The following is a 14,763-nucleotide window of genomic DNA, read 5'->3' as shown; positions in this document are numbered from 1 at the left end:
CGTGAAGTCGCGCGCGGGCAAACTACGCAGGCGAGCCGCGCGCGATGTAAATTTATAGAGTATTACGTTTAAATTTGATCAGCGTGGACATTTATTTCGAAACGCCGCGCTACGCTGCAGCCCCTCGCGCTCATGCGGCGAATTTTCATAATATGCAGATTTCGGTGCGCGCCGGACACTCGGTATGGATTTTTCGCCGCGTATCGCCTGGCGGCGCGTTTACACGGCTGGACGAACTCGCGTCAACGTTGAAAGCGCAATCGGGCGCCGGGTTAACCCCCTGAGCGTTAACCCGAAGCTGCGCAGGATGCGGATCGAAAACATTTTTTTTCTTCAGGCATAGGTTACAATGTGTCAAGTCATCCCTTTATTCAAGTCTATCCATCTTTGTATTTAACCACCTTAAAGGGCAAGAAAGGATGCACGCGAGGATGCAGAAAGAGAAACTGTGTATAAGGGAAGGAGCGCTCGAGTGACAAGGGTGAAGGGTGGAAGAGAGAGGGAGACAGTGCTGAAGTACTACAGCAGAGGTTGAGGAAGCAATCCCGAAGTAACAGAAACGAGGGGAGTAAATCCGAGGTAATCAAAGAACGTACAAAGTATCAGTGTTCAGCCTGCTGCCTTGGCTGCCTCATCCCGACCGACGATTCGAGTCCCGAGACCGAGAAGAAGGAAGGCGAGAGGCCCTCGACACGATCGCGAGATTACCTACACCCACGCCGACAGATAATAGATAGTAATTGCAGGTCTGCCCGGGTTGGAATCGGCTCGACAGATCGATCGGCCCGCGGTGGGAAGAGGGAGATAATGATGCGCTTAGGAAGAGACCGTTCTCACATTATTTTCTCGCGATACAACTCGTCCGTGCTTATTATTGTACGCACGCGCTCGTGATGGGGCCCGGCGATCGAAAATCGGCGTGATCTGGGCCGGTTTCTCGGCCCGGCCATATTGGGCATCGCTGGTGGAATTCGAACGATGACCCCCGACCCTTCCGTTCGCAGGGGATCGTCCGTCTTCTTTTAGCCCGACATGCGTGTGATTGGCACGCTCGTTAGAAAGCACATGTTGCGAACATGAACTGCAATTTTGCCGATTCGGTTCACTCAACTTCCGTCTATATACGATTCTTTATAAATTCTCTCCCTCTCCCTTTCTGCGAATTGTTTATAATCTTTTTGATATTAGCACATTGTGTATTATTACAAAATGTCAATAGATAAGTCTTTGTTGTATAACTTCGACTAGACTTTCGAGATATTTCAATGTTCCAATTCATTTGCGTTCCCCCTGGCAATTAAATTGGAAGAAGTTAAATTAAGCCAGCGCTTCATTAATGTCGTGCATGAGTTCCAGCAAGGATCTACTAAATATTTGCAAACGGACTCCCCGTTTACATTAAACGAAGAGGAGGAAGGAAACGAAGAATACACCTGTATTCTCAACGAAACGCGCAGCAGGAAAGGAGACAAAAGGCGATTAAGATCATTGCGGTGGCAATTTAGCGCGGTAACACGAATCAAAGCCCAAAAAAGCGGCCGACGGACCTTCGGATTTGGATTTAACGAAGGAGGTTCGAGGAAACGAACTCGGCAGAGACAAAGCGTGAGATTGCGAGGGAAAAAGAGAGAAAGAGTTGGAAAGAGAAAGAATGGACGAGAATGTAGGAGCGGGGAACGAAGAAGAAGAAGAAGAAGAAGAAGAAGAAGAAGAAGAAGATGGAAATGGAGATGGAGATGGAGGTGAAGAGAGAAGAAGACGCCCAGTCGAAAGAAGAGGACGAAGACGTAGGAGGAATGAAGGGAGAGAGAGAGAGAGAGAGAGAGAGAGAGACGACGAGAGAAGGCGAAAGAGATGGCTGGAATGGCGAAGGAGTAGATTGTGGAAGGGTTTTCGAAGCGAGTCGCCGAGCCTAACCGTGCAGCACTCGAACTCGAACTCAAACAACTTTGAGCTGTGTGTACCCGCGCAAACAAAACAGCGCACTAATTGCTTACGTCACTCGGCAAGTCAATGGACTTCTTGACTGAGCACTCTGAGTCATGCAACTGAGCTCCGCCGAGGCAATGTGTGCCGCTCCGCTCTGCTCCGCGCCGCTTCGTTCCGTTCCGTTCCGTTCCGTTCCGCGCCGCGCCGCCAAGCCACCTCGGGTTTCAATTAAATCACGTCCACGCACTGTTTACCTCGCATAAACGCACTGGCTCCCTCGTATGCGACACATCGACGATGTTAATGACGATGACGGTATGACAACTTCTATATGTCTACTTCTGTCCTGTTCGTTTTACCTCGTTAAATTTATGTTATATTTTACAATATGTATATCTTCCAAAATAACAACGTATCTTGATAAATACAGAATTACTTGGGTTGGTTGGAATTTTTAATCAGTTTGCTGCTCTTCAGAGCATCTCTTGCTCTTCGCATGCTAGTGAAAGCGAACGAAATAAATTCAGAATCATCGATCGCCGGTAAGCAATACATAAGACACGAACTGGACGGCGAGTGTCGCAAATGTATTCGAGCATGGAGAACGTATCCCCCACGGTATGCACGAGAAGGGGGCTATAGGAGCTATCTTAGATCGAACGGAGTCCAATTACCGACGTTATTAATTAATCCCCCACCTCACCGCTCGACCGCCCGGTCCATCGTCTCTCGCTTCCATTCTCAACCCCATCGTCGTCCGTCTGTCCGCCAGAGATACCTGCGAGGGATATCCCCTCCAGCGTTACTACATCCTCCATTACCGTCTCCGGTCTTCCGAATCTCGGTCGGTTTATACGCGCGGAAATCATTCCGCCTCGTTCGATCCGATATTGCACTTTGCGTCACGAGTGGCGATTCACGCTGTCCATTCTTCTCTTACCTTTATTCTTTTAAAAAGGCTCATGTGTAATTGAAAAGGAGAAAAGTTACTACAAATACATTTTTGTATCTTTAGTATAGAATATTACAATTTTTAACGTTAATTCTTCGATCGTTAATATCGATATACATAAATTAGAAAGCGATCTGTTAAATACCTTCCAAAATTGTTTCGACCTCACTTTCGCTACACTAAACAAATTTATAACACGACTATGCGAAAACTGTTCTTGCGGCGATATACATAACGCACGCATATGCGATATGTAATTGAAAATATCGCGTGTATGTAATTGAAACATAACGCTATTGTTAGAGCATTAATTGATCAACATCGCGTGTAACGTCGTAGAGTCAATCAAATCGAACTGACGCAAAAACGCCAATCAAAAGACTAAGCACAAAAAAGCATTGGCTGGTGAAGGAGCTAACTTCTTCCTCTACTTGAGATGGCCTCTTTCAGAAAGAGGAAAATGACAACACTCGCGTAACGACAAAACCGCTCCTTTGCCTCTTATTCCAGCCTCTCGGGAGAAGATCTCTTCCCCTCTCTTTCTCTCTTTCGTTCTCTTACTCGCTCCGTTCTCTCCTCCTTTCGTCTGCCGTCTCGCCAGAGAAGACACGCGAAATGTTCTTCTCGATTTGTCAACCCGACCTTCCGAAACATCTTCGACGCTTTCTGGGTGAAAAATGCGAAAGCCTACGCGCAAAAAGTGAGTTTGTTAAATGGATAGCCACCGTTTCGAAATCATTCTAATGGCGATTGTCTGGCGATATTAAAATATTCTAAGATTATTATTTAGATTATTTTCTCCATCGAGAAAATATGATGGCAAAAAATCATATTTTAATTCACTGTTATTAATAGTTGTAAAATCCTTATTTATCAGTTTCATAAATATCTGATTCGCTTAATACATCGATCATTGCAAAATCGTGGAACATGTTGCGCAAAAAATGGCGCGACGCATCGCAGCATGGATCCGAGATAAGATTCCATGCCGTAGGTGCAGAGCATAAGGCCCAAAGTCGTCGAACCGGCAACGCTGGGCCGCTGCGCTCTCAGTCTTTCTCTCTTTCTCTCTCTCTCTCTCTCTCTCTCTCTCTCTCTCTCCCTCCCAGGTATGGAGAAAAGAAGAGAAAAAGATAGAAGGATGGGAGGGAGGAGGAATGAATCGCTCCCCTAGAATGTCCTTTGTCGCAGTGTCCCCTTCTTCATCCACCCTCTCCTTATCCGCATTGGGACTAAGCCAGTCCTAAGGCCTGTTCAGGCCCTTCGCATACGTGGAATGCGTGTCTTTACTATACGACGATCACCGCCAACCGGTAACCGTCTGGAAACCTATACCGCTTGATCTTCGATGCTCCAATAATTTTAGAAGATAGATGAGTGTATCTACCACGATCTGAGGATAGATTGCGTCGAATTTGATATTACTACATATATGTTGTGTTTCATATTATACGTAGAATCAAAATTTGTATTAACTTACGATGCGAGGCAGATATACATTCTTAAGCTTTTCTCCGTTACAAACGCATAAATCTAACCGCAAATGTACAGTTTCACGGATGATTTTTACTATAATCTTGTTCTGATCGAAAAGAGAGGATGGAAGCAAGTGGGGGAAAGGAACCACAGGTATTTACGATGGCACTCGACCGGTGACATGGGTTTCTTCGACCAATGAATTTTAATTCCTCGGGCCCCGGCAGCCCCGCTGCGACACCAGGACGATGATTTAATATTTTAAGAAAATGAGGGGTCCGTCCTTAATTTAAGCGCGCTCGTCGTTGAGGACGGGCCTGTATTGCTCTGGCAGCGGGAGACCTAGAAAGCCATTACCCAGATATTCGATTCGACAGTTTGAGAATGCCTTATCTTCCCTCTTGTGTCCCACCTCCTCTGTCCACAACTCGATAATCCCTCTTCACGATGCGCACGACTCGGACTCCGACATTTTGAATAATAATGGCGATGGATAGCGTGATTCTAACGAGTCGGTAAGACGATCAGCATTTTCACGAATTAGGATAAAGCTTGTGTATATTTGTGTGTTTATTTCATTCATTAACGCGATAAACTGAAGATAATTCTCCAGTTTTAATTCTCCACTTCTTCTTGCGCGAATGAAGTTTTGGTTTTCGACGAAATTATTCTCTCAAAGATCAGACGTGCAATCTATCACCAGTTCAATGTCTTCTCTGGAGCGAATACCCAGAGAAAAGGTTGCTTCGATTTAAAGAAATTTTCTTTGCTATATGGTTAAAGAAAAAAAATTTCCTTTGTGAAAAAATTTCTTTAATTTAAACATTATTTTTTTAAAAATAATCAAATAAATCAAATAAATTAGAAAAATTTCTTTAAATCAAAGCAGCCTTTTCTCTGAGTGAAACAACGGTAGTTAGTCGTATCAAAATAAGGCACTAAAAATAATTTTGTATTTTGTCGCTGTTCTCACAAGTAGTTTTTATTCATTCAGTTCATTAAAAACCCTATCCTTAAACATTTACTACATCGTGCGAGCTATCTCAAGTAATTGGAATCGTTATCTTAGTGTTATCAGTGTCGGGTTAGCATATATCGACCTATGAAGACTTTACTTGAGATAAAACTTCCCTCTTTCAAACTAGAATCCGAAGACATAAATGATAAAGTTATATATTTCAGATTATTAGAATTCCTATTTTTTTAATGCATTCAATTATTAAGACGAGCACCGTTATTGGAAAGATTACGTTAATTATTGTCAAGATTACAAAAAAACACTTTGCACATCATAAGCGAAGAGCCGAGGTGGATACCTGTTGACAGGCATTTGCATATGAATGCAGCATACTGTCGCGCTAAGCGACTTGTCTAATCTTCGTAAGATTATGTTCTGAAGACACAAGTTTTCCAGTCATTACTACCTTTTAAATTACAATATCATTTTTTTTTTTAGATTTTTCCGAATAATTATTCGAAATCTCTCAATGACTTATGATTTATTTAAATTTTATTTAAATTTAAATTTTATTACAGAGAAACTTCGGTTGTAGAAGACGTGTATCTATTTAAAAAAGGCGCAAGTTGTTTTTCTGCTTCACGTTGAAAACATATCACAACAATTACAAATGTCAATTTAATCGTCTCCGATACGCGGATATTTAATAATCAACTTGTCTGTCGTTACAACGTGTACAGAGAAGAGGGACGTAGTCGTTAATTGCGTATATAATATCACGACTTCGTGAGAGAAATAAATGTCGACATATGCGTTTGGGTCTACCAACTTCTGTACAATGCGTGCGGCGAACAAATTTATTTATTTATTTATTTATTTATTTATTTTGGCAACGATAATTAAATGATGCAACGTATTTGATGTGGTATTATCTCTCAGCCTGTACGAATTACTACGTGGCTCGTAATGCTTTGATCGCAGTCATTGCTTGTGTTTATCGTGAAGGGATACCCGAACAGCCACAGGCGGAAGTCCCGAGGGAGAAAGAAAAAAAAGCGATTGCTCCTTCGAGAGAGAAGGAAAACAAAGCCGGAGTGCGGCGGCATGTTTCACCTAACTTTCGCCTAAACGACGATGGATTTTCTGAAATCGCCGTTAGCGCCGGCGATCTTTTCGTGAAATATTTATGTAGCTATATAACTCGCACATAAAAAAAATAAAAATGTTATACTTTTTCATATAACAAATGATTGACACCATCAGTTGTAAGTTCGTAAACAGATATTGAAACAGAGAAACTTAAAAGTATAATATAAATAGAAGAAGAGATTAAAATAAGTAGGTATATCAAGCTGTACACATCATATATCTAAATAATTATAGATAAATTTCTCGAAACAGTAATATATCCGCCAGCAAGCGATGACGTTTAGACTTGAAATTCTATTCCAACAAAGAATCCGAAGTTCCGAGTCAATGCTGGGTAGACGAAGATCCAACAATAGCTCGTTCTTTTTAACGAGCGTCGCTTATTATGTCGCGATTGTAGGAGCGTTTCTTGAGCACGAAAGCAGGTAGGAGGAGCGGTGGAAAGGAATAATTAAAGCGCATTTATGTGTAGGCCAATTCGTGATCACCGTCGCCGTCGGCCTCGAGGTCTGAATAGGTCCTGGGATGACGTATTAGCTCATATTTGTCTCCCGACAATACCGGCTAAACTCTCTGCCCAGGTGTCCGTCGTTTTACACTCTTCCATCTCTCGGGAGAACGCGCGTGCATGGAATTATAATGGGATAGACCGTAACAGAATGGGAGACGGGCAACAGCAGCGGCAAAAGGGGGACGATCTGGGAAGTCCCAGAAGTAACCGAACAGAGAATGCAAAAAACATGAAAATTTCAAATATAGAATGAATTTAGAATAAATAAAAAAAATCTAGAAATTCAGACTTTGTAAAATCATTATCAAATTATTGTACAATATTAAAAGTAGAAGTATTCCGTTTATAAACTTGTTAATTTATCACTAGACTCTTATTACTACTTCAATTAAAGATAGAAATGATTTAAGAAATGTTAATACAAATAGTTAATACACGCCAGGTAAAAAACGAAGGGCGAGAGGACAAATACGGTCGGCCCTGCAGTTCCACTATCCACATTCCTTGCTCCCTGCGGGTGGCCCGTCTCGTTCACTCTTGTCGTCTTTGTCCAGTGCATTAAAGCCGCGATAGTTCCGTGGTGTGTTTTTGTGATTGATCGCGTGATCTTGTCATCCGATATAATAAAAGATCGCATTTAATCCGCATCGCATACGGTGCTCTAATTTAGTCTTTTAATCGAGATAACAAACCGTGATTATTCTGAAAGATGATTAAAAATGAAGAATTTAGAGCAGCGCGCGAATAACGGGCGGAACATTCGCGGCGACAGTCTCGCAACGCGAAAAAAGATGGCGGTCGTCAAATTGATACATATTAATAAGAGCAGGGATTCGCGTTGTCAGATTTTTGCATAAATTTGAATCGGTGCGCGCGCACTCAGCAAGGATCTCAAATTTGAATAATCGGGAATAATTCCGAAGTTTTCTCCGTGTAAACGCGCTGTAATCAGCGCAGAAGCGCGCGCGCGGGCGCACTATTCGCCTGCGAAACATTTCACCATGTAACACCTCGCGATGGGTAATTAACCGCGCGAGCGCGGAATCGGAAAACGTGCGGATTTCGCTTCCGCGAGCAAACGCTCGACGTGTTTGCGCTTTTAATGAATCTTGACCGAGTAATGGCGCGTCTTTGTTTACTCCGTTCCGATGCGAAATACCGCTATTAATTAGAATAATCAGCTTTATTAATCAGTTAGATAAACAAGCCTTAGCTCAATCAATTATAATTCATTAGAGTGATCAGAAACTGGGGAACAGCTTCATGCAAAGCACACCTTGTATTGTCTAGAATTCTGTTTTCTTTGTCGCTCGTTGTAAATTCATTTCTTGCACACGATTTTTTTTACTTCTTATAATAATAAAGACGTCATTAATATTTATATTTTCTAACGTTATCGTATTGTAGCTATAATTGAGAAATTAGCTTAAAAATGAATCTTAAAAATGATCTAATCAGATCGGAGGATCACCGAATTTTGTATTGCTGATTGGTAAGCTCTGACAATACCAGCCAAGTGACGATGTAACGTTATATACGTCTCTATATTCTCTATGTACGAGTACATATACACCTAACTGTGTCGTGCGAAATTCCCGCCTGTCGTAGTGATGTCTACGAGCGAACAAGTGTTTTCTACTAGAGTAATACGTGCCTCAGAAAACATTTTAATGTCTATAGTTGTAACGCGTTTACATGCAAAGAACAGTAATACTTTTATTTTACAGAAGAATTGAATAATATATTTATAATATATACGCGCATAACAATGATTTCGTGCTGTGGCGAATCATACTGTTCATTTTCTCTCGTATTAATTGATATACTCCAGCGTAAAGTATGAATGTTTCAAGGCATAAGTTCTTTTTGCACCTAATTATATTTAACAATCATTCGGATTTTCGGAAACGTTCTTCGCGTTCATATTCCGTTCGAACACCTCGCCTCACCGTCGCCACGTTGCAGAGAGTTTGCTGCACGCAAATGAAGAATTGTCAGCCAAATACGGTTCGAGAGTGGTAAGGGGCGCTAGTAGGGGATGAATGGGACGTAATGCCGGGTCTACCCTGATTGTTGCACTCCTTTCCCTTCCTCGACCTCTCGAACCCATCGGAATTTCCAGTACGAATTTCCGGCTGCGACGTCACTTCCGTCGACCGGGAACAAGCGAATCCAGCTGTCCAGAATCGTCTATCCCGTCCCTATTTAAGTCCCTTTCCGCCTTCGCCGAGGTGCCATCTTCACATCGACGCATAACGATCGGAAACGCGCGCGATTTAAACTTGTTAATGGCTAGAATTCTTCGGGTGTCTCTGCTTTATTTATGGAATAATTTAATTCATATCCTCTATAGTTTCAAGTTTCTTCAAGCGTGTCGTTTTGCGAAAAAAGAAAATAAACGGTTTATCGGGAATGAATTTTTGATTAAATTATTAAACCGATGGGGTCAAGACGAAAGTAAAAAGTCCTTGTATTCAGGCGGCCATCAATAATAAAACTAGGAAAGTAAATATAATTATCGTATGTACAACGCCGCGTTTGTGCAACGACTACGTAACAATCGTGAGGCTTGCTCCATGAAAACCGGGCCCTCTTTCAAAGCGTACCGACACGAGGAATTAAGATTTCAGCGATTCCCACGAGATCGGCCCGTTAGCCAATTTAATCTTCGCGAGTGAAATTCTTCTCTTCTACCCATTGATCACAATGCTTTTCGCGAGTGGATGTTCAAATTTATAATACCTCAATGAAAAATGACGTACATAAAACTATTTCTTTTATTCCAATAACACATTAAATGTATACAACATATTAAATGTAGTGAGCGTCCATCGAATGAATTCTTCCTTCTAAATTCTTATTTTGATAGATAGAAATTTGGAAAATGAAAAAGAAAAATAAAAAGTATAGGGAAGATAAGTAAGATTAAAAAGGGAGAAAATACAATAAAATACAATATTACTTATACACACACGATTCTGTTATTGGTATTGTTATTGCGTTAGTATAGTTGTTACGTCTACGATGTTCCATCGAAGGATATCCTAAAAAAATGTCTCTCATCCGGTAGCCAACAATAGCACCAGAATAATGATACGCGCGACCATTCACTGCATTGTATTACCTACATCGTGTCACGGCATTGTTTCCCGCGTGTTCGGGTGTCATCCCTCGGCGCGAAATGGCTCGACACGCTTTCTCGTTCCCCGCGTACCACCCCTGTACCGCCACCCTCGCGAGGGGATGTACCTGTCTTCCGAGTTGGCCGTCTCTTTATTATCATTATCGCCATCGCGGACTTAATGTCGAAGCCGAACGCGACCACGTCGGCGGTATTTTCCTATTATCGCTCCGCGTTACTCTCGTTCGCGTGTAATGTTTTTTTCCCGTGATACGCCGTTGTGCGTTTGTGTGTGTGTACGACGCATTTTTATTAGCCTGTGTTGCGAGATTTTGAGTTTTTAACGAATAGCATACAACGGCCACATCATTTTGCGTTACGCAGTAAATCACGTCGATAATTGATCGGGCGTAAATTAAAATACCGCCGCGTTTTATTGAATTGGTTGCTTTTGTAACGTTTATTAAATTGTCCTGTTAACCTTCGTTAATTAATGTAATGCAATATGCATAATTCTAGATTGGAAAGGGAGAAATAAAAACGCTCTCTGGAAAGTTAGGAAAATAATTGAAAACAATGCGCCGCGAATTTTGTTACGAATGGAATATCGAAATCAGAAATGATCCATCAATAGGATGACAATGAGGGTCAGGCCAGAAGAACCGAAAATGGCGGAAGCAACGTGAACGGTCAAGGAAGGTCGACGAGGAAGAGAGAGCGGGAGGGGCGGGAGGGAGGGAACATTGAAAAGCGGTCCTACGATCAAGAGAGCCAATTACCCACCCTCGCACAAGTGCACCCCGTCGAACATATTTTTCCTACGTAGCTTACGTGAACACTCGAAGCGTACTCGAGCGCTCGCATATGCGAGCTGCATTTCGAGGAGGCGGGCGCGCATAATGCCTCGCAAATCTCCGCGCATGCACATTATATGTACGGATCGGGATCATGCATCGAGCCGGCTCGCGCGGCCCGAGGGAAAGGGACGCCAAGAGAAGGGACAAGGGGAAGCTAATAAAGCTAAGGGTGCCCCACGACGTCGCATTTACTCGGCCAAATTTACCGCGAAAACATATTTGCTCCGGGAAAGTCCCGGCCGATCCTCGAGCTCCACGTGCAATCTCCGCGCTCTTTGTTGCCGCTCGCATTTTCTAAAAGCAACGGATTTCCCTCAAAGTCGATGCGCATTGTCGATTGAAAAACTTGCCGAAATTCCAATAGAATCAAAAATAGAATAAGCAGCATTCGTGAATATCGGAGCGTACATATTTTTCCTTTTTTTTTTCTTTTTTTATTTTCATAACGAAAATGTTTGAATTAAAAATGTTGCCAATTAGAAACTAGCTGCTAAATTACTTAGTTATTAACAATAATTGCTATTGGAAACAATTTATCGTGAGAGGAGAATAAGATTTAACAAAAAAAATCTTGAAAATTCCAAAAATTTGCTCCGAACGGTGGAAACAAGATGCGTCATCTTTTCTAGATGAATCGGAATCCGCTACTATTCTTGCGTTTTACTTTTAATAAGCAGCATTGTTGCTTCTTTTATAGCGAGAAATATTCAACACCTTTGACGGCACACACACACACACACACACACACACACACACACACACACACACACACACACACACACACACACACACACACGACGCGACGCGACTGTTATAAATTTGCTGCGGAAACCCCTGATTTTTAGTGGCAATGATTTTGCGGGGATATGACACCCGCCTACACGAGGCTACCATGTAAGGTGCGTGTATTTTGGCGATTTTTACGACGGGGCTTTACGAGTCCCGAGCGTTCTCGGGAACCTCGTAATGACCTTCGGAAGTTTGCGGAAAAAAGGTCGAGCAAGAGTCGCCCGCGAGAATCGACGCGAGGCCTCCGAGCAGTTCTCTCTCTCGAAGGAACTTCTTCTCCCGCAAAGGAACGTGATAATGCGAGACGGCGAGAGCATATCGGTTCATTACATGTGCCGTTTACCGTTTACCGTTAGTTCAAATTTACCCTTTGTACCATAAACTTGAATTTAAAATTTAGAGAAATTTATACGACACATAGATTTAAAGAAATTTATATGACAACTATCTCGTCTACTAGAATAATAAAAATAATTTCAATTAAGATTCTTTAGCAAAATATCGCGAATGCTATCATGTGGTAATTACTATACCATGTTATGATTATAACGGTGTAGTAATTCTCGTCAAAGCTTCGACTGATATGTCAGTTGGAAGCCTATCGGATGTAGCTGTTTGTTTGGCCTCCCGACTTGGTATCAAATTAGAACTGCTTTCCATCTGACGTCCGCCCCGCCCCAATGCAGCTTCCGAATCCCGAACTGACCTGTCCAAAGGGCCGACCACCCTAGAGCAGAAACGAGCTAAGGTCACCACCATGTGACCGCAAGACATATACCTGCGGGCGTCACGAGTCGCGATATGATATCTCGTTGCCTTGTTCCAGAACACGAGATCTGATACGATCCGTACAGATTTTTTTTTTCGCGCGTTATTTTGACGTAAGCGTCCAGATGTAATTTAGATCCAAGTAATTTAATTGTATATCGTAGACTGGTGTCATCGTCAACAGTTCAAGCTGCGATGGAGCTGCTCTCCATCCGTGTCGTTAGTCTGTGTTCGATCGGCGCGGCGGTTTCTTCAAACGGGCTAGCTAAAAAAAGCTAAAAAAAACAAAAAAAAAAAACAGTCGCGGCATAGAATCTCATCCTTATTGGATTACGAAAGGAACAATCCTAAGATCCGTTAACGAGTCCTGCGGACGGCAGGATCCGCGATAGAAATCCTAATATCTTCTGACAGGCGTGCCAAGGAGGGCCAGTCGGCGCCTTTCCGAACTATCCGCCGCAATTATTCGAGACCTCTGTCGGCTGATTTTTCTTTTTTTCTTTTCCTTTTTCTTCGCCTTCCTTCGGCAAGACCATCCGCAGGACCAGCCATTGTCCTCACCTCCGTTCCGTGTTTTTCTCTCGCTGGTAGATGCGGGCTAAGATAAAAGTTTTGACAAGTGCACTCTGGTCCGGCAACCGTGAACATTGCGGAGAACCCGAGCGAACCGTTCGAGTGAAACTCGGGAGGGCTATTTATCCATTTCCACTTCTGGAATTTAATCCTAGAATGCACAAATCTGTTTTACGTACGTATAAATGTATCATGTTGAATTTACGTTTGAAATAATTGCTGCTACACTCGATCCATGTTACATGTTCGGCGAATTAACATATCAACTCGCAATAGATATATATACAAGTATTATTCGTATCGCTCTATATACGTGTACATATAATACATACAGAAAGATAACACGATAACGTTGTTAATGTCACTACGCTCTAATGTTTATTGTACTTTTAGTACATTCAAGGCTAAAGCAATCATTAAATGAGAAACTGATTTGGACAAGGAAACGGAGTTAATGCTGAAAATACATATCGCGTATGTAAATTGGCTTTATAAGTCGACCTGGTATCAACACAGTAAAAAAAAAAAAAAAAAACGGAGATAATGACTCGACATGTTTCTACGTAATCGCTCGAAAAACTGACGCCGATCGCATATCGACTTACCGTCGATCCGAAACGGTTTTATCCAGTTCCTTACCGGTTCGTTCACCCGTCGGATAGCCTCAAGTATCCGGTTGGCCCGATTAGGGAACGCCATAGTGTGCACCGTTCAAGTTGTGCTAGGCTCGACTTGAAGAAAATAAAGATCGAATTGTTCGATAAAGCAGGGTTAAACAATCGATTATTATCGTGATTAGAATGTCATAAAATGATAGAAAATGATTGACTTTACGTCGTAAAATAATATTACTTGTGTGCATTTGTGAGCAAACTATTCCGAATTATATTGTCCTTGCTATATAAGCTTGAATGAAATTACGAACAATGCGACATTGTAGACCGTGTCTCTCACTTTTTTCCTCTCTCTCTCACCTTAATTTAACGTTAAGACGCTTAGTTAGGGGAGACCCGAGGCGGGTTTCCGGTACGTAGCCCATCGTCTCGCAATATCGCGGACGCGAGAAAAGATTTCTAACATGTCGCTGCGAGAGCGCGGCCGCTCGCTGGCGCGAGACACGACGAGGCGGAGCGTAATAAAAATAAGTAATTACTGCAAGTAATCCTCCCCTCTGCTTCCCCGCGACGAGCTCCTCCGCCCCGCGCGAGTCGTTCAATTAACGGGAATACTGTTGTCTTCCCACCCAATCCTCTCTTCCACTCGCTCCTCTTTCCCTCATCCTCTCTCCCTCGCGCACTGTCTTTCTCTCCCCCTCTCCCTTTCTCGCGGCCCCTCGCGTCCCCCGGCTCCTCTTCCCTCCCTCCACCTACCCCTCTCGTCAGTCCACAAAACCCGCGAAATGTTTCACTCGCAAAGTCGCGTGGAGCGCGCGCCGCGGCGCAGAGGGGCAGGGGCAGGGGCAGGGGCAGAGGCAGAGGCAGGGGCACCCTCCAGCTGGGGGGGAAAGGGGCCCCGCGGCGTGGAGGGACCGGTATCGATGCCCCTCCTTCACTCACGCCCCTGACGTCCATCTATCCACCGCTCCCTCCGCCGCTGCGGTTCCGAAGACCGCGCGCCATCCCTCCCGTGGCGGGCCGTGCCCGGTCCTCGTTCTCACCGTGCGCGCCGCACTCTCGCGCT

The 14,763-nt window shown here is 43.3% G+C and overlaps 1 protein-coding gene across 2 annotated transcripts in view; it reads left to right on the top strand.

The window, feature by feature from the left end:
• The window catches only part of LOC105145856 (uncharacterized), a 137,566-nt gene that overhangs the window by 46,653 nt on the left and 76,150 nt on the right, over window positions 1-14,763 (top strand). The gene's annotated exons all lie outside the window — the stretch shown is intronic.

Source organism: Acromyrmex echinatior, chromosome 11 (genome assembly GCF_024713525.1).
Source record: "Acromyrmex echinatior isolate Ae372 chromosome 11, ASM2471352v2, whole genome shotgun sequence".
Taxonomy (NCBI): domain Eukaryota; kingdom Metazoa; phylum Arthropoda; class Insecta; order Hymenoptera; family Formicidae; genus Acromyrmex; species Acromyrmex echinatior.
The sequence above is the reverse complement of the archived record's forward strand: the minus strand, read 5'-3'. Positions and strand labels throughout refer to the sequence as shown.